We start from the raw sequence: 25,925 nt of genomic DNA, 5'->3' as shown, positions 1-25,925 counted from the left end.
AGATCTGGAGAGCTGACAACTGCCTGGGGCATCAGTCAAGGTTCCTCTTCTGGAGCAAAGGGGAAGCCCCAGGCATGGTCCAGGTTGCCTCTGCCACTCTGCAGCGTAATGGACATGAACTCCTGCTAGGCTCATATTAGGCTGGTTGCATGCCAAGGCAGGGGGAGGGGGATGTGACCCCTTAGGCTCCATGGTTCCTTACCTTGTGAGACTCCCCAGAAAGGAGGGGTTTTAATAGGAACAGAGGCTTGATATCAAACACCCAATGTGTCTAATGTGTCTACCATCCTTGCTTAATTTGCTCAGAGTAGTAAGATTAGGCTGGATAATTCAGCCAGACAGTGGGGTAATTTTAGTTTTTCACAATTGTTGCTTCCATTAATGGTTCATCCAATTACACAGCAGCTATAATATATTTGCAAAATACTTTACAGTTTATAAGAGGATGCCTCCTCCTTTTTTCTGTTTGGCTTCCAACAGTTCTGTGAGATATACCCAATTAGGATAAGGTTGAACTTCAGGGACTTGAAATATGCAATTGCTCAAGCAAAATTATGTATTTCATAAACTAGCTTAGCAAGCAGCTCTCTTCCCTACAATTATTCAGGGAACAGAGTCTTCACCATCTTCTTTCTTTGTCCAATTTTGTGTAGGTGCCTCACCTGGGTCATAGCCGGTAGAAAAAGGAAAGCTTATGATATCTCCTGGTCTGGTATTAAGAGGCCAGGCTGGAAATGGAAGGCATCATTTCCATCATATTCTTCTGGAGAGAACTTAGTCACATCTTCTTCACAGAAGACGGGGAAAGGTGGCCCAGCTGGTCAGCCCTGTGCCTGGCTGCCTTTCTGTTACTACGGAAGGAGGGAAAAAGGAAAGCCAGCAGTGCATGTCACCCTTACATAAGGTGAGTATTAGTCTTTCTTTCTACAGACTAGGAAACAGGGTTAGAGAGGGGAAGTGACTCAATCAAGGACCCACAGCGCAGCTAGCGAAGGGACAGCACTGGAGCAATGGCATTGGTTATGGCTCCTCCGTTCTTTTCTTATTGCTGCCATTCTTCCAACATGTTGGGACAGATCATTTGAAATTAGAGCTGCCCTGGAAAGGCTGGGGTGTTATTAACACCCACTCAGGAGGTCAAAAGTTGTGGGTGCTGGAGAGTGACAGCATTGTCACTCCTTCTGCCTTCCTTCCCTCCTCCCAAGGACAAAGACTCCAAGCTGGTGGCTGCACTGCCTGCTGGGGTCCTAGGCTTTGGAGAGTGACTGCATGCAGATATACAGAATCAAGCAGAGACATTGGCAAAAGCCCTTCTCTCACTCTTTTTACCAGCCTTCTCAGGTCATCTACCTCTACCACAAATGTTTTTCTATGACTATTCCAGTTCCCACCAGCTTCTATTATTTTAGAATTCCTTAGGCTCTTGACTGTTTCTCCACTATAATCAGTCTACGGAGAGTAAGAATTCAGTAGGCAAAAGAGACCCAGATTGAGGCAATTATGCTCTGTCCTCTCCTGCATTGGCGTGCATGACAATGACTATCCCAGCCACCTCCCTCCTACCAGGACTCCTACAGGAAATCATCCTGAAACCAGTGCTTTTGCATGATGTGACTCAGACATTTCCAAGCATCAGCAGCCTGTGGACTCAAGCTTGGGGTTCCTTGAGATTCAAACCAAAATCTTATTAATTCTGGGCTTTGATGACTCATAAAAGTAATTCCAGTTCCTTCTAAAACCCCAGCCCCGAAGCCCTTCTGAGAGTATGGGAGAAGGGGCTGTCTGACATATGTTCATGTTCCAGGGCAGCCTTCTCAGGCCTCTGCTGCTCTAACATGCACTCCCTCTGTGGGCCTCTGCTCCTTCCAAGGAAAAGATACTCAACCCTCATTGCTCATAGTCCTCTGTGCCCCAAGCTCCCTGACATGTCAAAGGTTGAACAGAGAAACACTTCCTCTGCTGTTTCATGCCCTTAGGGAACTCCCACAGCAGGGTTGCTTGGGCCCTGAGGGGTTGCCGGTCCAGTGAGATGGCTCAGTGAGTTCCACACACTTCCCAGAGTGTGTGTGCTGCTAGGATGACCAGGCCTGGTAAGTCACAGGACCAAGGGCTGCCTACACCTGCCCATGCATTGACCCTAGGCCCTGATGCTCATTCCATATGTTCTCTCACCTTAGGATGAATTTTCTGTGCCCTGCCCTCTCTGCAAATTGGCTCTCCTGGAGCATCCATCCATCCCTAATTTGTCATAATTCAGTGTGTATCCCGGGCACTGACATGACTTACTCTTTTTCCAGGAGGAATCTTGGCTAATAGAGCCCAGGAAATTAAATGAGGTTATAAAACCTTACCCAAAGCTGTGTCCAATCTCAGCCCTAGTCCATCCCATCATCAGTACCACCAGAAAACAAAAGTACTACTCCCAAGGGTCTCCAGGCACCTCCTAGATTACTGCTTTTCTTTATTCCAATACCTTATTAGTGTTGTTGATGCACAACCTTTCAGTCATGGCTATTGCTTTCTTCCTGGGCTCCATCTTCAGATACATTGAGAAATAAAGGAAGTATTTATGCACAAATTGTATGGCTACAAAAATTACCAGGTAGCCCAGACATCTGTCTTTATGGAAAATTATTAATTTGTTCTGCCAATTCCCAAAAAGATCATGAGAAAATTCTTTTGATCAAGCAAAGCTGATTAGATTCACTGCAGTAAAGGCCTTGACAGTCTTGGTATCTTCTCAGAGGGGAAAAATGAGAGAAGGATATTCTTATTATTTTAGGGCCAGGGCCGGGTGACTTAAGGCAGGTCTTTCAAGGTGGAGAACTAGTTGGTATCGAGCAGAGTTAATGACAGGAGAGCTTTGGACTGATGACCGCACAAAGTAAGGGTGCTCTTAAAGTGAGTATTGCCAAGCAAGCTGTCAGTCCTTTGATAAGTAAGCTGGTTTAGTTGGCTCACAGCATTAACTTCCAGAAACAAATTTTTCCAGAAACCATTAGCTAAGTTACTTTTGCCTAGTCCTAGTCTGATTTAGGACAGAAACAGGGACATAAATTTCAGTTCCAAAAATTTCAATATATTTGTATTACACATTCAACTCTAGGTTGTTTTTATTTTTAAATTTCATGTGTGTTTATTTTTTCTCCTGGGCTAGATTCAAAGCTTCTTTAAGACAGAAGTCAAAGCTTACATGTTTTAATTTGACAGTATACAGCACAGGGTTGTGCACAAGCATCCCACTCACTCAGCCTCTCTTCTTCCATGGAATCTTTTGTGATGCCCCCTCCAAGTACTTAGTAATTTCACATGACTTTGTTCACACCACGATTTTGGTGCATGTTATCCAGGGCAAGCTAGAGCTTTCTTCTCTCCTCTTTTTCTCCTTCACACTTTCTTGGGAGGGGACTCTTTGGTAAGACAGAGTAAAGAGACAAGGATTTGGTTAATATAATAATCCACTGAAGTTAATCCATGAGAAGCAATCAATATTAGCAAGAGGGAAAGGGTTTATTAATTTGTGAATATAGAGAACTAAAGCCTCTTCAGCAATTCCAAGATAGATTCCATTTGATGCTGCTCCTCCAGATGAAGCTGAATCTTGGGGTTGGGGAATTGGAGAAACTGGACGAAATCAAGGATCCTATAGGGAAGAAGAGCGAGGGAGACTAGAGAAAGAAAGGTCACCCCGATACTGATAGGCAACTGATTAGAGACTCACGGGGAAATGTAGAGGAATAGCCTGCTTCATCCTTTGTAGCTGCATACAATTAGCCTTCGTGCCTGCCTGTCTCTTTGCTAGATTAGGAGATCCATGAGAGTGGGCCAGGACTAAGGCTTACTTATTTTCGTATCCCTAGTGTCTACCAGGGTGACATTCCTTCACAATAAGGAGTTTTCAACAAATTGATTATGAGGCCGACTTTCTCCATTTACAGGAAGATAATCAGCCTTTCTGTCAACTGCAGCACAATTGGATACGTTTGTTGTTTAGATGTCCAAAACTTTGCAAAAATGGCTGTACCCCATTGCGTCTATCTTCATGGTGTAAATTTGGCAGTCGTATATATTAGCCACCCTGTAATCCTCCTCTCTTACCTCCTTCATTAAGTGTCTCTTCAAAACGTCTTTTGAAGTGCAGCATCATTATATCATTTTTACTGATACCAGTCCCAGGTCCAGTTTTCCCTCCGGCAGTTTCCTTAATTGGTGATTAGGCAACATTGGGTTTTTTCTTCCAACCTGCCAGTTTCCTTCATTTAAAGCAAAGTCTGTCAGATGAATAATTGCCCATAGCACAATTACCAAACACAAAACGGAACTGCAAATATGCATTAGCTTACCAGGGTAGTGCCTAGTATATTAAAAAGAAAGAGACAAGGATATGGGATTGACAAGAGAATGGAGCATTTCATTTTTTCATTCTGTTTTATTGCTGCAATATCCCATTTGATGGCCTCCAGCTTTCACAGCATCAGCTTCCTGCAATGACACTAATGAAGAAATGCTGCCTTTTGTTCATTCTTTAACCAACTGTGTTGCTCTTTAATGGGAATATGGCACTTTCCGCCCTATTCATGCAGAGTTATGAACAGCTGAGTCACTAGGGTACCTCTGATGTGTACAGCACTCTTTTCCTTTTAGGATTTCTCTGATTAGATGGTAAATACATTTCCTGTCAATAAATTCAATGTTCTAGATATTTCAAATCATGGGCAGAAATAGGGATATTTTTCCAGCTGGGAAAAAATAAAGCCCAAGGGGGCAGAGTGATTATCTTATTTTTCACCATGTTTCTCTGCTTTGTGGAAAATACTGTTTTCCTTTTAATTATTTCCTAATCATGTTCTTCAGTCTGTTCCTTATTAAGGCACCCACATTTATAACCATTTTGTTTAATTATTTGCACATGACTGACTTCTAAATAGTTTCTCATTTAAGCAGAAACTTATTCTGCCACTTTGCCAGAATGTCCACTCTGGCTTGATTTCCCACAAGGCTCATTTAGTTTCTTCTCTATTTTCTTCTTTGGGTTCCTTCCATTTGCTCAAAAGTGTGGAATCTGATCCTATGTCAGTTCTCAGGGACGCCAAAATAAATGAAGGCTAGGTTTAAGCTGCCAGAACCATAAGGGTAGTGAGGTGAATATACTATTTTCAATTCAGCCTGACCTCCTCTCACGAAATGTAACGGAGTACAAGGTTAGGTCCAAACTAGCTGTGACAAAACCTCACACGGACAAGACCTGCTTCAAGATCCAGGGGTGAAGGGAATATGCTCTGGGGTGCAGGAAAAGAAGTGGATTCCCCTCTCCTTCCCTTTATGAGCGTTTTATTTCTAAAGGATGATGAACAGATTTGGATGTTACCACACAATAAATGTCTACATCTCACAGAAACATCAAATTGAATGGAAATGAATAGGCATTTCAAATGAAGCTTCTTGTATGATATCAAAATAGGTAAATAGATCAAGAAATTTCTTTTCAATTGTGGGCAAAGAAAAACTGATACAACGTTTCTAAATTAAAAAAAACTTTATTTTTCAAATCTTACTGAAATTGTTGAGTATGAATGCCTAGCAAAGGCTTGCTGACATTATTATCCTAATTACTATTGCTGTTATTAGCAATTCAAATCAACAAACATTGATTGAGGCACTGTTATGAGGCAGAGAAAGAAACTAAATGAAAAAATTAAATGACATAGCCCTTGAATTAAGAAGCCAGAAAGATGGTGGGAGAAATAAACATGCAAATGACTAGCTATAAAGCAAGGTGGAATGGCCTAAGTTCTAAGTAGGCAACCCTGAGGAAGGAACAGGTAATTCTGACTTGGGGTGTTGGTGAAAGAGATACTAGGTAAGCTTGGCACTGAAGTATCTGAAGAGTTTTAGGCAATGAAAACTTGTTGGCTTTCTAGATTGAGGGAACTGTACAACCTAAGCCATAAAGGCACAAAGGTGAATCATGTGTTCAGAGACTGATGGGCAGTCTCATGTGCCTGGAGCCGAGGGTTTTAGAGGAATGTGTAGGGTAACAGGCTGGAAACATAGCTTAGGCTTGGCCTGAGTGCCATGCCAGTGCTTTGTACTTTGTGGAGGTGACATGATGTACCACAAACAGTATAACAGAGTGAGTAAGACTTCAAATCCCAACTCTGACATTTGATAGCTTTGTGAACATGGGTACCAGTTTTTTAATCCATAAAATGAAGAAAATAATAGTAGTTACCGCCTCAAATTGTGAAGACCAAATATCTGTGAAAGAACTTAGCACATCTCCAGGCACAAAGTAAACTCTCAGAAAAGGGTAGCTATTATTACTGTAAGTATTTTAATCTTGTAAACAGAATACTGTAGGAGATATTACGAATTTACTGGAAATACAAGGAAGGAAAAAAAGAAAGAGGTGCCTTGGAAATTGTTGCAATGTTAAAGAGAAAGTTGGATAGGGAATAGAGGTAATAAAATTTAGTGGCTTATAAGACGTGAAGTGTAAAAAAAAGTATAAAATGAATCTAAGTTTCTAGTTTATATAGTTGAGAAGACTGCAGACTGTGTTGCTATTATTTGAAAAAAGAACTTTGGAGAAAAACAAGTTAGGGTTATTGGTGAGGAAAGGTGGTGTTCTGTTCGGTTTTGGACATGATCAGTATATTCATTTCCTAGGGACGCTGTAACAAATCACACAAACTAGGTAGATTAAAACCATCAACATTTATTGTCTGGTAGTCCTGGAAGCTAAAGTCTAAAATCAAAATATCAGCAGGGCCGTACTCCCTCTGAGACCTGCAGGGGAGAATCTTTCCTCACCTCTTCTACCTTCTGCTGGCAGTCCTTGGTGTTCCTGGGCTTGTAGCTTTATTACTCCATTTTTTTTTTTTTTTTAGATGGAATCTCATTCTGTCGCCAGGCTGGAGTGCAGTGGCATGATCTCGGCTCACTGCAACCTCTGCCTGCCAGGTTCAAGCGATTCTCCTGCCTCAGCCTGCCCAGTAGCTGGGATTACAGGCGTGCGCCACTGTGCCCGGCTAATTTTTTGTATCTTTAGTAGAGACGGGGTTTCACCATGTTGGCCAGGCTGGTCTTGAACTCCTGACCTCATGACCCGCCTGCCTCAGCCTCCCAAAATGCTAGGATTACAGGTGTGTGAGCCACCGTGCCCAGCATATTACTCCAATCTTTGCCTCTGTCATCACATGGCCTCTTCTCCACATGTGTCTGTGTCTCTTCTCCTTTTATAAGGACACTAGTCAGATTAGATTAAGGGCCCACCCTACTCCAGTATGACCTCATCTTAAGTAAATTATATCTGCAACAACTCTATTTCCAAGTAAGGACACATTCATAGGTAGTGGGTGTTAGGGCTTCAACATATCTTTTTGGGAAACTCAGTTCAACCCATAATATTGAGTTTCAGAGGCTTAGGGCCCATCAAGGTAGAGATGTCCAGTGGGAAGCTGAGATGTGTAGGTCTGGGGCTCAGGAGAGAGGTAAGAGCTATACATGTACAGTTCAGGAGTCATACCTTGAGGTGATAGTTGAAACACGGGTGTGACCATATGAAACTGGATGGAGTAAGAATAGAGAGTGCAAAGAAAGAAAAGCATACAACCTTGTACAGTTCTTCTCATAATTATGCCAGCTGCTGCTCCACCACAGGCCAGGAATTACTGCTGAGGATAGGTCTGGTAGTGGGTAGTTGCTGGGCAAGGACTGAGCTGGAATTGGCGTGGAATAAGGGCTGACAGCAGGAATAGCTCTAAGTGGTTCACCTGGGATATGGGGTTGGACGTGAGATCAAGATTGATGGCTGAAAACAAGGTTATGTGGAATAGAAAACTTACATAGACAACAGAAAGCCAATTTCTGCTTCCTGGGGAGAGCTGGACCAGATAGTTATCTAGAGCAGTGATTCTCAAAGTGTGACACCTGGAGCAGCAGCAGCACCATCACCTGTGAACCTGTTAGAGATGCAAATTCTTGGTGCCTGTTCCAGATCTACCCAATGAGAAACTCCAGTCCAGGGTGATCTGTGTTATAACAAGCCCTCCAGGTGATTGTGGTATGCAGGTAAGTGTGAGAACCAGTCGAGAGTGTTAAGCACCAGTCCACAGACTGAGAAATTGGAAGTAGAAGGAATACTGCTGGGTGAGATATTTCACAACAAGCTGCTGCCCAGTGCTCAAGTCCCTTTGCAGATTATTTTTTAAGTCCAGAAGAGAGGAGCAGGGTTTTAAGCTAACAAAATGATTAATAATAGCTGAAGATTAGTGCAATGACATCTGACTGTACCTTTGCAATTATTTTAATGTAATGCTAATCATGGTGTAGATTAGTCTTTATTATGTTTATTACTGTACACAAGGTCAACATTTTATTGGGGACACCGTGTAATATAATTGGGACATAAGATCACTCCTGTAGATGATTGTGGATGGAATATCTCAAGAGGTACCCAAGATGACCAGGGAATTCAAAGAATATGTTAAGATTTCTATATTTCAAAAATATAAGAAAAATTTAAGGCTAAGTAATTTTTAATATTCAAATTGACCCTGGCACCCTCAGTTAGTTCATCTATCAGATGGACACGTTTCTCTGGTTTTCCTAAAGGGGAAGAGGGAATTCCATAAGGTTGAGGGTTTGACAGTGGAGCCCTCATTCATCCAGTTCCATTCATTATATATATTGCAACGTACATTGCGGTTTACATGTGCCTGGTTAAGTGGATTTTTGGACTAGATTATCTAGTTTGACTTAAAGTCACCATACACCAAATAGACAAGTGATATTCCTGAAAGTGTGGACCAAAGTTGAATTCTAAGAGTGAAAGTATAAGGGAGGGCAAGAAAGTGGAAGAGCTAATGCTTCTCCTATGCCTGCTTGGGTGGCTTAATTCAGTAAATAAGAGCAAGGATTCTGGAGCCAACCACCTAGCAGCTCTGACTTTGGGCAAGTTACCTAACTTCTGTGTGCTATCGTTTTCAAATGTTTAAAAAGGGGTTACTAATAGTACCCATCACACAGGGCTGTTGTGATAATTAAATAAGCTAATATTTTTGAAACTCTTAGGGCAGTGTCTAGTGTAGAGCAAATAATATGTTTGTTATAATAAAAAAAAAGTTTCAGTTTTGTGCCAGTGACATCACAAGACAAAAACAAGGACCTATTTAGATCTAATAGAAAGTTAGCCAAATTTTTTTCAATTACCAAGAAAACTATTTGAATTATGGATTTAAATCTTCTGACATAAACTGTGAACCTAGCCCTCAGTATATATTGTACTTTCGGTTCTTAGGAAATGATAGTATGAAGTCATCACAATTAAATTTATATTCAAAAGCATTATTCATCTATATCTCATTTTAAAAAATTTTCTTAAATGTTTTGTAACGAAGACAATATATTAGCACATTCGTACTTGTATATGATTTATACATAAATAAAAATATATAATATTGGGGGTTCATATTTAAGGCATTGTGGGTTTGTATGTATGTGAGTGTTTTGTTTTATTTAAACTGATAGCGTGCAAAATCAAAAGAATCGAAGGCAACTTCTCTAGAGCAAGGGTTGGCAGACTATGGGCCACAGGCCAAATCCAGCCCACTGCCTGTTTTTGTAAATAAAATTGATTGTGGCCGGGCATGGTGGCTGACACCTGTAATCCCAAAACTCTGTGAGGCTGAGGTGGGAGAATCGCTTGAGCTCAGGAGTTGGAGACCACCCTGAGCAACATGGCAAAACTCTGTCTCTACAAAAAATACAAAAAAATTAGCTGGGCATAGTGGCGCACACCTGTAGTCGCAACTACTGGGGAGGCTGAGGTGGGAGGATCGCTTGAGCTTGGGAGCCAGAAGTTACAGGGAGCCAAGATTGCACCACTGCACTCCAGCCTGGGAGACAGAGTGGCACCTTGTCTCAAAATAAAATTAATTGCAACACAGCTGTGTTCATTCTTTTACGTATTGTGGATAGGCGCTTCTGTGCTACAAATGAGAGAACTGAGCAGTTGCAAAAAAGACTGTATGTCCCACAGAGCTGAAAATATGTACTATGTTTTCCCTCGACAGAACAAGTTTGCTAAACCCCTGGTTTATACCACTCATTATCCATGGTAGCTTAGCTGAATTGCAAAATTATATCTAAAGTGAGTCATATAACCACAGAATATCAAGCTTTGCAAGGACAGACCTGTCTGTTTTTGGCAGACATCATACCTGCCACAGGTTAAGTCTGTGACATTGTGGCTAGGTACACAAACATTGCTCGTTGCCAACCACCAGCTTCTCCATGGGGAGCAGAGGTATTCCAGCAACACGTAAATTGCAGAGAGAATTCTACACAATCCTCGGCTTTTCCCTGGGGCATGCAACATCCTCCCTAAGGACCCCCTCTCACATTGACCCACAGACTGTCAGCCACAGTACAGAAATTTTCTGCCTGCATCACAGGTAAGGAAGAATTCAAGCAGATACGGGCTGTTAGCATAGGGAAGGTTTGTTCCTATCTCTTTTGTCCACAATATATTTGACCTGAGGCATCAAACTAAAAAAATATGGCTAACCTTTTTGGTCACTTAATAATAGGACAGTTCAGATCACAGATAAAGGGTCTGTCACCATTTACCGATAATCAAGTTATGCTGGAAAGAGAGGAAGCAAGGTTTTTGGCCATGTCTGTGTGTGTTTCAAGGAATCTACTGTTTTAGACTCGTTTTTGTTTCATTAATAGCCTTGGCCCAAGAAATCAATCAAACATAAAGCAAATATGAGAGTTAGTTGTAAAAAGTATTGAAAATTTAGTAATCAATGGATTGCTTTGCACTGTGGATTTTAGATGACTGGGAAAATGCATCAGCTGAAGGATTTGATTCAGTTACACCATATCTATCATTTACCACTCCTCAGAAGTAGGTCTTTCACCACTCAGATAAATCAAGTCACAGGAAATGCACTGGAGAAAGTAACTCCTATTGGAAGTGTTCTTTTTTTTTTTTTTTTTTGAGACGGAGTTTAGCTCTTGTCGCTCAGGCTGGAGTGCAATGGCGCCATCTCGGCTCACTGCAACCTCTGCCTCCCAGTTTCAAGTGATTCTCCTGCCTAAGCCTCCTGAGTAGCTGAGATTACAGGCGTCTGCCACCATGCCTGGCTAATTTTGTATTTTTAGTAGAGACGGGGTCTCACCATGTTGGTCAGCCTGGTCTCGAACTCCTGACCTCAGGTGATCCACACACCTTGGCCTCCCAAAGTGCTGGGATTGCAGGCATAAGCCACCGTGCCAGGCCTGGAAGTGTTCTTAATCATATTCTTCCAATGCTAGTAATACAATGGTTTGATTTTTATTGCCCAACCCTATCACTTATGATACCAATTCTACAATCAAAGGATTGTTTCTTAATGTATATGTCCTTCTTCTTTTTTAAAGTATTTAGGTGTGTAAATTGAAGTGTTGAGAGCCAAGACTTCACTTAGTCTCTGGATGCCACAGGTAAGATCATCCATGACTTAACGACAACTTGAAACAGCTAAAAAGCATAAAAAACGAAGACTCTGGGACTTCTAGGTGCTGTCAGTGACAAGGACACTGTTTGTGAATCTTATAAAACAACAACAACAGCTCTTTCTACACTGGCATATGGGGTTAGTTGTCTAAACTCAGGAGACTACACCAGAGCTAATGTAAAACAAAGCTTAAGAATCAGGCATAAACAGTACCTAGATGGAGCTTCATTTCTTAGGCTCTAAGTGTCAGCTCAGGGAATGGGCTTTGCTCCTGAGAAAAGCTGTTTGCTATTTGTTCCTAATGATGGTTAATGTATGAACAAACCATACTCCCAGAGCTATGACTGATATCATCAATGATGCTAGTACACAAACAAAGACGCTAATGAAGCGAAGCCATGTGGCTTATGCTTTGAAAAAGCCTGTGGTAGAGGCGGGAGGGGAAGTTTGGCTAAATGAAGTCATTTCTCTGAGCAGTAGATAAAAGGGTAGTGCTAGAACAAAGCAACTTCTGAAAACAATTACATATTTAAATTCCCTTTACCCTGTGTGGCAGGAAAATTTTATCACCTTCTCCTCTGACATGTTAAAATACATAAAGCTTTGACGTCCTTAGGGGCTCTGATCTCCAGAGAGAAAAATAAGAGGCCGAATATCCAAGAGGGCATTTTGGCACCAGTGATGGACAGGTAGGACATTCCGCAAACAGCTCTGTCACTCATCCGTCCTCCGCCCACGGAGCTGATTACACATGTCAGCTGTGCCTCTCTGCCTGGTTACCCTCATGTTCCATGTTGATGCCGCGGCTGCCTCAATGACTTCTTTTGCTCAAAGACCATTAACGTTCTGAGGTTTACAGAAATGGAGCTGTTCTATGGGGCGGGGGGAAAACTGAATCTCTGCATGTTTTGCTACCCTTGAGAAAATAGCTGTCCCTAATTACACAAAATGATAGAGAGAACAGTTGACTAAAATCACTGCAAATGACAGTTATTTCTCTGAATAGCCTAAAAGAATAGGTCACCCTTGCTAATACACTAACAGCATAGTTTTCTGTATATGCAATTTCCATCACATTCCCGGAATGCTTGGGCACTGACTGACATCTTCACTAAGCAGGGAAAACAGTCTTTTTTTGGTCTTCTTCTTGTCGAAATCTCTAGTGATGCATTTATATATGGAATCTGTGATTTGTTTCAGTGAGTAAGTCATGCATTTTTTGTAGGAACAAGGAGACAGCTTTGAGTCAGAAAGCAAGGGCTTTATGGCCATAACCACAGCTGTGTGTATAGAATAAAACTTCTTCATTTGCATTTCAAATACAGGACAGTCTAGAACTACCAATAATGCCAATTCCCTGATACCATCATGTGTTTTCACCCCACCTCAAGCAAGTAAGGACTGGCAGGTCATTGATCGATTTTGTTACAGTCTTAACTACACTTAGCCCAGCTAAATGTCTGGATGTGCTACTAGATCAGACCTGCAGCTGAGGTGAGGGTTTGGGAACCTCAGCCCTTGTTCTTTTTGGGTCAGTGACTCCATCTCCAGGGGAAGCTGCGGTAATCAGGTTGTGGGCTGGTTGCCTCAGGCAAGTCACCTTTGTCCCTGGGGGGCAGGGCTGAGGTGAAGGAGCATCCCCCTCTTCCATAGAGAAGATGCCGCAGAAATGGCTCTAGGAGTGGGGCTGTGGCTCTCCGAGTTGCCCAGCGGGATCTTTGGGGTGGTATTTATTACAGGCCAATTTATTTCAAGTACGATGTATTGGGCATCTATGAAAAGGTAGGAATGGCAAGGAATTAAAATAAGTATGTTCCATAGATAGTGTTTCTCAAGTGATATGCAGGAAGGGCATATCCCACATGCTCCCAACATCCCCCTCTGCTGAGCAAGTGACCCCTGTCACTATTTCTAGGAGAGTCCCACTGTGGGTAGGATAGGAAAGAGCATAACAATGCCTGCCACCAGGAGCAACAGGCCCTAGATGTCAACCCACTGCATGGTTTGCAGGCATCGGGATCACCGGGAAAGACTCAGAGAATCAAGTCACAGGCACTGGAGGGAACAAGACTTTACTCACATAGCGAAGAGACAAGATCAGGCTTAATAGTAAGCATGGGTCCCCCATGGCTAGCAGGTCTCACCTTGCAGATGACGCAGGGAGATGGTCTGTATGCACCTTTCTTGTGCTGCAAGTAAAGGACCCATTTCCTCCATAGCAGTGGGGTTGGCCAGGGGCCATATGACCCATATACTTCAAGTGGAACACTGAAGTACACGTCAAGCCCGGAATAGTGAGAAATTCTCCCAAAGAAGACAATAAGCCCAGCACAGGCCATAAAGAGTCCTTATCAGCATGAAAGGAAGTGTTCCAGGCCCAATGTACATTCTTACACAGCTTGCAAGGGTCCAACAAACTGCCCATGACTGCCTTTCCTAACATCCCACACACCAAAGAGTGGTAGGTTGGTGGGACAGGATGTGTGTGAAAAAATACTTATTGTTTTTGTAACATAAACAACAGAAAGTGAAGTTTAACATAATCTTCCTGACTGGTGAGGGTGCAAATAAAATACAGTGATACTCAAGGGGAGTGGCAAACCTAAAGCTGGAAAGGAGACTGTCTAGTGGAGGAATCTGATGCTGAAATAAGCCAATGTTAAGGCACACTGAGATAAGTGTGATAACTTGTCCCAGGAAAGATGAACAATTAAGTATCAAGGTATCGCCTTTTAAAATTTTTTTAATAGTAAATTTTCTAAATGTAATACCAGGAAAAAAGAGGAAAAAACATTCTGTGCACTTCAATATAAATATAATTCTAATGCACTTATAAGAATAACCATAATTTGTGCTAATTTAGTTTTAAAACACATCTGTAATCCCAAGGACTTTATTATTGGAACGAAATTTCTGAGGAACTACCTATAAGAAAAGAAAAAAAAATGAGAAGAGAGACAAAGAGTATTAATGGTATTTGTGTCCACACTTCTATTCCCTGAAATTTTCAGTGTATCCTTGTTTCTAGTATTTTTTCTTTTGATTCTGTGAACTACCTCAGTCTCCTTCCAATAAATCCCATTTTGAGTTTAAACTAGTTTGCATTGGGTTTCCTTTCTTTCATTCAAACAAAAAATTCCTTAAGAGCATATCTTTATAGATAAGACTTTTAATTCTGGATTGGGCATTAGAATATCTCAATTCTACTTAACCTATGCTATTTCCTAGTTGGGAATCCTTGATAGTCACCCAACCTCTCTGACCTAGTCTTCTGGCTGAGGAGAGATCCTCAGAGATCCATTCCTTATAAATCTACAACTCCGACAGGAGAAAGCCTAATCTGCAGAGTCAGTTAAGAAATTCTGACCTTCTAGGGTGGGTTATTTGGAGGCCCTGTTATTTAACCTTTTGGTTCACAGTTACATTGAGGTTTATTATACTCTTGTAATGTTTTATATTTTCCATAATTGAAAAATAAAAAAGGTACAGTTCTTGCTTTCTCAGACCATAGCAATGCAAGGATAACCAGGCGAAATTGAATTATAAAAATTGGTTTGGGTCTGGAACTACCTGTGGCTGAGAAGGTAAGTCTGTCTAGTTCTGGAGTTTAGTCTTGGGAATTCCATCTGCCTCCAGATAAAACTCACATTCTTCTACATCAACTTCAATAGTAATAAAAATAATCATTTCCTCTTCATCCACCTCATCACTGTATCTTCTTTTTCAATTCGTTCAGGAATTTGTTGGAAGAAAAGAATGCAATTTATTGGCTTGTTCAGTTTCCTAAAAATGTTACTATGCCTGCCTCATGGATTGACCTTGGTATTGCCATTGGAGCTTCACCTTGTCAGTATCACACCTCCTGAGATGGGGAAGGGCTCTGTCAGCAGTGTTGCTGTCACTTACGAGGATTCACTAACATGTGATTTTGTTTTCCCATTTTTTTATAGCTCCCTCCATCAGGAAACTTAAGACCAACTCCATTTGATCTGATCAGAGGACTTCTATAAGGACCAACACAGTGGCACATTCAAAAGCATCTTTCTCCCCCTCCAATCAACCAGTCCTGGGGCCTTCTTACCTCTGAGTAAGTTCTTTGCTATCTTGGGCTCTCCTAGAGGCAGACAATGATCTTCCTTTTGGTTGAGAGTCCTAATTGAGGAGCCTCAAGATCTAACCATTTGTCTAAAAGTCCTCTAGATAACTTCTCCCAAGTTTACATTGGTCCTTATGCAAATACACCTCCAAATGGCCCATCCCAGAATGTCAGAATTTCTTAACTGTACCCTGGAAACAGAGTCTCAGGGCAAACCAAGAATGTGTCCCGGAGTGGACTACCCGAAGAGCAGTACTTATACATTCTCTTTCACAGAAAATGAGAAGGTGGCCGAGAAGGAAAGGTGACATTCTTACAACTCTAAATGGTGCTCAGTGCTGTTATAAATAAGATAAAGCAAATGTGTGGTTCAGGTATATAGGGTAAAAGATTAACATGTATGTAGGCATCTTGGGGTCTGCGGAGGGATGATTGATTTTATCCTGCCTTTGTTCTTCATCTATAGGCAAGGTTGTCATCAACACAGGTCAGTGTAATATTTGACATACTCTAGGCTTCTAGGCTGAGATTTCAGCTTTTGTTCATAGGCCTAGTTTATATTAATTGTTCACAGTTATTAACCGTATATCCAGCCTGCAGGTATCTTGGGCTGCCATTTTAAAAAAAAATTTTCTTCAGCTTTTTCTTTCCTCCAGGAGTTGTGTACACCACCCTCCCTGCATGTGGCTGTATTCAGCAACCCAGAAGCTGTCTGAACCCTGTCCTTTAGGGTTTTATAATGACTTCACTACAGAGACACGATTGATTAAATTATTGGCCATTGGTGATTAACTCAATCTTCAGCCCCTCCATCCTGGAGATTGGGGGTGGGGCTGAAAGTTCCAACCCCTAATCACGTCATTGGTTCCTCTGGCAATCAGTCCCCATCTCTTCAGGAGCCCCCACCCATCAGTCATCTTATTAGCATATTTTGAAAAAACATCAGTTTGGAGATTCCAAGCGTTTTCAGAGAGGTGTGCCAGGAAACCAGGGCAGAGGCCATATATATATATTTTTATAATCTCACAAGATATTAACAGAATATAGTTTAAACTGTGTAAAACGTTTTAAAGAGGTTTGTTCTGAGCCAATATGAGTGACTGCAGCTCAGGAATACACAGTCTCAAGAGGTCCTGAAAAAGTGAGCCCAAGGCAATCGGTTTATAGTTTGGCTTTATATATTTCAGGGAGACAGAAATTGCAGGTAAAATCATAAATCAATGGAATGTATATATTGGTTTGGCCTGAAAAGGTGGGACATCTCAAAGTAGGGGCTTAAAGTCATAGGTGGGTTTTAGGTGTTCTTTAGTTAGCAATCGGTTTGAAAGAGTGAAGCTTTATCTAAATACTTGAAGTCAGTAGAAAAAAAAAGCTTAAGATACACAGTCTGCTATCTGTCATGTGATGCTACACTAGAGTCTGGTTGGAAAGTAAGCCACATTATACCAGGTTACTTAAAACAGACACACACACACACACACACTAACGGGATTTTATGGTGTGTGACTTAACCCTAGCCTTGCATAGACAGGTTTTTTTGTAATTTGGTATTCTATTGCCACAAAAAGCCTGTTTTGTCAGTCTTATGACCTCTGTTTTAACATTAATGTTGGTCATTTGTGCCTATGCTCCATGACGAGGCGTGACTGACTTCACTTCTCATCATAACCAAGAACTCAGATTTGTGGGTTTCACTGGGGTCCCCTTGGCTAAGAGGGGGTCTGTTCAGTTAGGGAGCTTAGGATTTTTTTAGCTTATAATATTACTCTGTTTTCTACTAAAAGTGTAATCATTTTAGCTCTTATATTAGGGTATATAACTTACCTCAAATTAATTTTTTTGTAGGTAGGGTATAAGATGCGGCCAAGCTTTATCTTTACATATATATATATATATATATATACACACATATATGTTCACATACTCAAATATATATTTGTGTGTGTGTGTTCAATTGTTCCAGCATCATTTGTTGAACAAAATTCCCTTTTTTCATTGAATTTATTGGGCATCTTTGTTTAAAATCAATTGACCAATACAGAAAATTAGCTGGGCGTGGTGGCACATGCCTGTAATCCCAGCTACTGGGAGGCTGAGGTGGGAGAATCTCTTGAACACAGGAGGTGGAGGTTGCAGTGAGCCAAGATTGCAGCACTGCACTCCAGCCTGGGGAACAGAGCAAGACTCCATCTCAAAAAAAAAAAAAAAATCAATTGACCTATACTTATACAGGTGTAAGGTATACCTTATAGGTATAGGTATTATCACTGGGGTTGCATTGGCTCCATAAATCAATAGGGGAAGAACTGACATCTTAGCAATATTGAGCCTTCTGTTCCATGAAAATGGTATATCTCTGCATTTATTTAGGTCTTTTAAATGTTTACTCAGTAATGTTTTTTCTTTTTTTTTTTTTTTTTTTTTTGTCAGGGTCTCACCCTGTCACCCAGGCTGGGGTGCAGTGGTGTGATCTCAGCTCACTGTAACCTCCACCTCCCAGACTCAAGTGGTCCTCCCAACTCAGCCTCCCAAGTAGCTGGGACCACGGGTGCACACCACCATGCCTGGCTAATTTTTTTTTTGTATGTTTGCAAGACACGGGGTTTCACCATGTTGCCCAGGCTGGTCTACAACTCCTGAGTTCAAATGATCCTCCTGCCTCAGCCTCCCAAAGTGCTGGGATTACAGGCATGAGCCACCACACCCAGCCCATGTTTTGTAGTTTTCAACATATTTTGCATGTCTTTTGTCAAATTTATTCCTGAGCATTTTATTTATTTTTGACACTATTACAAATGGATAAAAATGTTTGTTGTTAGTATATAGAAATACTGTACAATTGATTTTTGCATGTTGACCTCATATCCTGAGATCTTGCTAAACTTATGTTTTAGTTCTATTAATTTTTGTTTCAATTTCTTAGAACTTTCTACATAAAAAATAATATGGTCTTCAAATAATGTTTTACTTCTTCTTTTCCAATCCTTATGTCCTTTCTTTCTTCTTGCCTTTTTGCACTGGTTAGGACTTTTGGCATAATGTTGAGTAGAAATGATGAGAACAGACATCTTTCCCTATTCCCAATCTTAGTAGGAGAATGTTCAGAGTTCAGCTAATTTAATGTTAAGTATAGATTTTTTAATAGATGCCTTTCATCAGATTGAGGAAGTTTCCTTCTATTTCCAGTTTGCTGATTTTTTTTATCATAAGTGGATATTGAATTTTGCTAATTGCTTTTCCTTCATCTATGGAGATGTTCATATTGCATTGCTTCTTTATTCTGTTAATATAATGAATTATGCTTATTGATTTCAAATGCTAACCTATTCTTGTATTCCTAGAATACACCCCATTTTGTCATTCTTTATGTATGTTGCTGGTTTCATTTGTTAATATTTTGCTGAGCATTTTTGCATGTATCTACAAGGAATTTTAGCCTATAGTATTCCTTTCTTGTAATAAAGGTCACATAATACGGAAGTGACTGTGGCTGTGGAAAAGTATATTAAGGTTGATGTGCTCTTTGGTGACTCTAAAATTATACCAGTAGTCAATCAATTACCCACTCTACCCTAAGACACTTTATATATATGGTTTAAACATTGCTTTAAAAATATAGTAGGTGTAGTGCCTTAGATGATTTCAATAACAATACAAATGACTGCACAGATTTGATAAACTGGACAGAAAAAGGTAATTAAGATGGCAAAAGAAAGAGTTCAGCCATCAGCCTTATATATTCTCAGAAGAGGGAAGAAGAGAAAAATAAGTTGGATTTTTTCCCATTTCATTATCATTTTATTATGTTTATATTCGCACATTTCAAAAGTGAGAAAATTCAACTCATTGAAATTGGAAGAGAAAGTTTTTCAGGCCATCTCAGTAATTCTTATGCACAGAAGCATTGAAACCATTGGCAAGTTCTGTCTGGCAGGTCCTTATTAATGGCAAGTCTGTATGGGTTTTTTTTTTTTTTTTTTTTTTTTTTGACAGTTACTTGGTTTAGTTTTCATTTGAGGATCTCCATTTTAAAGGTCACTGTCCCACATCTCTATCTTAACTTAAAAAAAAAGACATTTGTATCTGGCTGAGAACTACCAGAAGGGTAAAAACAAACAAACTGATGGAAAAGAGACAAGATAAGTGTCTTACATTGTTTTCAGATGTGAAGACAGTGGGAAAAATATGGCATTAATGTGTTAAAAACACACATGTTTTGACAAAACTGACAACAAAATCTTTGAAGAGAGCTGTCTCCTAAGACAAAAAGCATCCTTGTCCTTATTTAAGGACAATTTTGAGATCAGAGATATAAATGAAGACATGTATAAGACTGTGCTTTGAGTAGCAAATTTTCTAACAGTAGCAGAATGATTAAATGAATAATTATTGAGCCACATGATAGAATATAATGCAACCATTGAAAGTCATCATGAAAATATGCAATGTCATAGGAAATGCCTATGATGCTGCAACAAGAAATGCAGATATACACACATCCTAATACAGTGGGCCAAGTGAAATAATTAATTAAAATTAATTAAAAAGAACAATCCTCAGATACTAGGTATAAGCATGGAACAAATACTAAAAGGAAAACACTAAATTTGTAATGGTGGTTATCTTAGTGTGATACAAATATATGATTTTGGTTTTATTCTTATAGTTTTCTGCATTCTTAAATTTTTTTTCCTAAAACTGGTATTATTTCTCTAACAGGAAAAAAATATATAGAAAAATAGATTTTTTTAGATTTCAGTTTGGGAAGAAGTGTCACGTGTCATACATGATACAAGAGAATAATGTTCCACTCAGCTTTAGAGATGTACTTGTGAAATAGCAAGGGATTGCTATATTTTAGCACAGACAATTTACTTGGTATCTTAGTATCTTAATGATAGTTCCAGAGAGCCGTTTGGTTTTTGAAGGACAGTTCAGGCAGCCACATCCTAACAGCTTGACCGCTCTCATTTCTGGCATGTGGAGGTGCCAACTTCCTCATTCCCTGCCCTCTTAACACCACAAGCTGTTAGTTTCCCAGTCACTCTGAACTGTTGGTAGCTTTACAGGCAGGTTGCTGTGCAGTAGATCTGTGTTTCTAATAAATACTGGGTTCTGTTTTGCATACAGGCCAGGCATATGAGGCAATCAGCTGGAGCCAGTACATAGACATGTTTCATTGTTCTGTCTGGAGATACAGTAGAGAGAAAAATGCTGGGGGTATGGCAATGGAGACCTGAATTTGAGTCTGTTTATGACTTGGACAAATTCTTACCTGCCGTGGGCCTCAGCTCACCCTGAATGGGTAAATTAAATGACGTTTGCCATACCACTGTGTCAGAGTTGTGAATTTCAAAGAGTGCATACGTGGTATCTACAACTTGATTCTAAAGTTTATAGGGGCCTTGCGTGGTGGCTCACACCTGTAATCCCAGCAGTTTGGGAGGCCAAGGTGGGTGGATCACCTGAGGTCAGGAGCTCAAGATCAGCCTGGCCAACATGGCGAAACCCTATCTCTACTAAAAATACAAAAATTAGCCAGACGAGGTCGCGGGTGCCTGTAATCCCAGCTACTCGGAGGCTGAGGCAGGAGAACTGCTTGAACCTGGGAGGAGGAGGTTGCAGTGAGCCGAGATCGCACCACTGCACCACTGTACTCCAGCTTGGACGAAGAGAGCAAGATTCCATCAAAATAAATAAATAAATAAAAACAAAAATGACAAAGTTTATACGGGAAGGCAAAACAAACAACAACAACAAAAAAAAACCTCACAGAATAGCCAATACAATATTAAGAAATGAACTTGGAGGACTGAAAGTACCAAGCTTCAAGACATACTATAAAACTACAGTTATCAAGACAGTGTGGTATTGGCAAAAGAATAGGCAAATAGATCAATAGAACACAAGAGAGAGGTCAGAAATAAACCCATACAAATACAGTTAACTGATCTTTGGCAAAGGAGCAAAGGAAATTCAATGGAGAAAGGATAGTTGTTTTTTAACAAATAGTGCTGGAACACATGTATATCAACATGTAAAACTATGAAGCCTGACATAGGCCTTGTATCTTTCACAAAAATTGACTCAAAATGGATCATAGACTTACCTGTAAAATATAAAACTGTAAGACTCCTAGGAGATATCACAGGTAAAATCTAGATGATCTCTGCTTTGGGGATGACGTTTTAGATACAACACCAAAAGATGATCAATGAAGAAAAATATTGGCAAGAGGAGCTTCATTCTGTTGGGCTGATCAGACCCAACACCAGGTCGTGGGGGTGACAAAGTCCGGCGGAGCCAAAGGATTGAAAAAAAGACAGTTTGAGAGAGAAAGGTGAGACACCATCTAGTGTACAGAGGCTGCGAAGTCCCCGAGCTCTGGGAGCCCACGCTATTTATTGGTATTCCAACAAAGAAACAGGTGGTGAGAATTTGGAGGTCAACAGGGCACGTTGCATTAAGCACATGATTTATAGCTGTGATGGTTCAGCATTTATATGGAACATGTTCTGCTACTTGAGATAATGGGAATAGGAGACTAGGAGCCTAGGAGGGCTAGAAGCAAGGAGCCAGCAAGTCTAGACACATTCCAGAAGACATTAGGCAAGCCCTGCCTCAGTTTCCCTCCCAACACTCAGCTTTTTCCGAACACATTCAACTTAAAAAGTTTTGCTCTGTGAAAGACACTGTTAAGAGAATGACAGATGAGCCTCAAACTGAGAGAAAATATTTCAACCCAAATGAGTTGAAAACACAAACCTGCTTACAAATGTTTATAGCAGCTTTATTAATAATTGCCAAAACTTGGAAATAACCAAGATGTCTTTCAATAGCTGAATGAATAAATGGAATATTATTCAATGATAAAAAGAAATGAACTATCAAGCCATGAAAAGACGTGGAGAAACTTCAATGCATATTGCTAAGTCAACAATCTTATAGTGCTACATACTGTATGATTCCAACTATATGACATTCTGGAAGAGGCAAAACTACGGAGACAGTAAAAAGATTAGTGATGGCCAGGGGTTGAAGGGAGGGTAAAATGAGTAGATGGAGCAGAGAGGATTTTTAGGCAGTGAAACTGTGCTGTAAGGGTGTACTGTAAGGGTGGGTGGACACATTTGTCAAAACCCATGAATGTACAAGACGAAGAGTAAATTCTAATTCTAATAAATTTCAGGTTTTCGTTCATATTGGTTCATCAGTTGTAACAAATGTACCACACTAATGCAAAACATTAATAATAAAGGAAAATGGGGGTTGGGTGGGAAGTGTATATGGAAACTCTGTATTTTCTGTTCAATTTCCTGTAAACCTAAAACTATTATCAAAAACAGTCTATTATTTTTTAAAAGTGTATGTGATAGCCATTTCTAAGTAAAGCACTATATAAGGATATTTTGGCTACAAGTAATAGAAAACTCAGTTAAAATATATGTGTGGTTTTTTGTTTGTTTTTCAAGACAGGGACTCCCTCTGTCCCCCAGGCTGGAGCGTGCAGTGATACAATCATAGCTTACGGCAACCTCGAACTCCTGGGCTCAGGGGATTCTCCCACCTCAGTCTCCCCAATAGCTGGAACTAGAGGCCCACATCACCATACCCGGCTATTTTTAAACAGTTTTGTAGAGATGGGTTCTTGCTATGTTGCCAGGGCTGATTTTGAATTCCTGGCCTCAAGCGATCCTCCCACTTGGTCTTTTAAAATGCTGGGCACCACTGTGGCTGGCCTATATGTTTTCTTGATTGTGCACACCTAACAGTAAAAGAAAAATTGTTTGAGAATGCACTCAACAATTTATATAAAAGTATGTATTCATTTATATATAAAGTATACACATTACCTGTATCAATGTTATGTACATTTTATAAACGTATATAAAAATACAATTTTATACATTTTATAAACATATATAAAAATACAATTTTAACAATATAAGAAATATAAATAAACTTTAGAAACAGTTCCAGGTTTTATACTTATTACTGACATTTTTAGCAGGGGTACTCTGCTTTATTATTTTTGAAACTTGAAAAATATTTCAAAATTAAACCATCTGAGAGTCTAAATTTGTTTTTGTACTAGGTTTTGGTGGCTGTCAGAATAGAAAAAATCCTTTGCAAATGTTCATAGATCTAAATGAAAGAAGTTCATAACTGGCTGTCATTTCTTAAGAATGGTATTTTACCAAATGGTAATAAAAACACATAAAATGTTTATGACAGCTTTATGAATAATTGCTGGAAGTAAATCTTGGAAGTAACCAAAATGTATTTCAATAGGTGAATGAATAAATGGAATATTATTCAACGATAAAAAGAAATGAGCTAGGGGCGGATTGCAAGGTCAGGATATCGAGACCAGCCTGGCTAACATGGTGAAACCCCATCTCTACTAAAAACACAAAAAACTAGCCAGGTGTTGTGGCGGGCGCCTGTAGTCCCAGGTACTCGGGAGGCTGAGGCAGGAGAATGGCGTGAACCCGGGAGGCGGAGCTTGCTGTCAGCCAAGATCGCACCACTGCACTCCAGCCTGGGCGACAGAGTGAGACTCCGTCTCAAAAAAAAAAAGAAATGCGCTAGAAAGAAACGGAACCACCAAGCCACGAAAAGACGCAGAGAAGCTTAAATGCGTATTGCTAAGTGAAAAAAGTCCATCTTAAAACCCTACATACTGTATGATTCCAACTACATGACATTCCGGATGAGGCGAAACTATGGAGACAGTAAAGAGGTTAGTGATGACCAGGGGTTGAAGAGAGGGTGGAATGAGTATGTCAGTCCTATCCCCAAATTGTGAAACTGGTCAGTATATTACCAACTCCCCAAATGAAAAACATTGATCTTGAAAATTATTATTGGAAGGTTAGCTTTTATTTTTAATAAATTTGCTCAAAACCCACTGAAATACTCTGTTAGAAAGATTTTTGAAAAGTCAGATAAATCTGTGGTCTTATGCATGATGACACAATGACATGCTTTTAGCAACAAAATACATAGTAATGAAAACATTTCCAAACATCCTTTAAAAAATACTCTGCCTCAATTTTGAAAATTATATTATTTAAGAAAATAGAATCTTTGAGTCCACTTAATTGGGCATATGTAAATCATAATATGTCAAAAGTCCCGTTATGCTTATGAAACTCTCACTCCTGTCTCCTGGCTCTGTCTGGACACACAGCTTTCTGACAAATAATAGACTAAGTGGAGCTACTGATTTCAATTTGTATTTTAGATATGCTTTTAAAAAATGAGGTGTTAACACATAGAAAGAAATTGATTTTCTATTGTTTTCTTTCTTCCATTTTGGAGATCACTGGCTTAAATTATAAGGGTTTTATTATGTAAATATGTAATATAATTTTATATAAATTTTTATTATATAAATATAATATAAATCATATATAATATAATAATATGAACTTATTATAAAATAAGTTTAGAGTGATTCCAAGATGGTTAATTCAGCAGCTAAAAGACATCAAGGACTCACGTTCTTTTCATTTTTGTGCTCTGTCAACATCTGGATGGTTTTAGATTTTGTTCTCAGGTCAGGTCTGTCCCCTCACAGTTGCAAGACAGCAAATTCAAGCATCCCATCTTCAATCCACAATATTCAAAGGCAGGAAAAAAGTTGCTTTCTCTTTGTCTCTTTTTGTGAGTGAAAAAACCCTTCCCATAAGCCCCCAGGAGGATTCCTCCTCATCCCTCATTGGCCAGAATACATCAAATATTGATGCCTGCCAATCACTGGCAAGGAAGATGAGGTCATAGACTAATCGTGATTCGTCTTCTGGGTTCAGAAGGAGGTCTTTCTCCTTAAACCACTCAAAGAAAATAATGATTCTGCTTGCAAGGAATGTTGTTGGGAAGGGAACCAATAGCATCAGTCACAATCCTGATGCAGATATGATATTATTACAAAGACAGTGCACGTGTTAACAGAATAGTGCTCAGGTAACATGTACTTCTTGTTTAATGTGGACATCTTGTTTACAGTGAAGAAAAATTCTGGGTCTTGCATGAAATTATGGAATCATTATTTTCTTTTTATTCATGCTCGTAAAATGCATATACAATGGGACGTGTACATTTGTTTCAAGAATATGCATTTTCAGGGAAGAATTTCCAAATGCCATCAGATCACATTTAAAAATCCAGTATTCCCTTAAAGTGCTGTGCTTCTTATGTGTCACTGAAAAACAAAAACAGAAACAAAACCTAGCCTGATATGAATTCTGCCACATTTGCCTATATGTCATTGATAATCTCTTGTTTGTTGATTGCTGTTTGCTGCCAAAGTGAAATGT

The 25,925-nt window shown here is 39.9% G+C and overlaps 2 long non-coding RNA genes across 3 annotated transcripts in view; one reads left to right on the top strand and one right to left on the bottom strand.

Annotated features, from left to right (window-relative positions):
* The first annotated feature begins 657 nt into the window (after nt 1-657).
* The window catches only part of LOC129048778 (uncharacterized), a 32,505-nt gene continuing 7,237 nt past the window's right edge, over nt 658-25,925 (top strand). Inside the window, exons 1-5 of one of the 2 annotated variants that reach the window (XR_008511394.1) lie at nt 658-904; nt 11,431-11,493; nt 12,124-12,196; nt 15,244-15,353; nt 15,458-15,594. This is a non-coding gene — a long non-coding RNA (uncharacterized LOC129048778). The remainder of the gene's footprint in view (nt 905-11,430; nt 11,494-12,123; nt 12,197-15,243; nt 15,354-15,457; nt 15,595-25,925) is intronic. The other variant, XR_008511396.1, reaches the window with a different exon arrangement.
* LOC112135505 (uncharacterized) lies at nt 3,062-25,288 on the bottom strand. Its single transcript, XR_002916789.3, has 3 exons — nt 25,109-25,288; nt 4,099-4,253; nt 3,062-3,410 (listed from the first exon to the last, which is right to left on the bottom strand). It is a non-coding gene; the product is annotated as an uncharacterized LOC112135505 (long non-coding RNA).

Source organism: Pongo abelii, chromosome 9, assembly GCF_028885655.2.
Source record: "Pongo abelii isolate AG06213 chromosome 9, NHGRI_mPonAbe1-v2.0_pri, whole genome shotgun sequence".
Lineage (NCBI taxonomy): Eukaryota > Metazoa > Chordata > Mammalia > Primates > Hominidae > Pongo > Pongo abelii.
The sequence above is the reverse complement of the archived record's forward strand: the minus strand, read 5'-3'. Positions and strand labels throughout refer to the sequence as shown.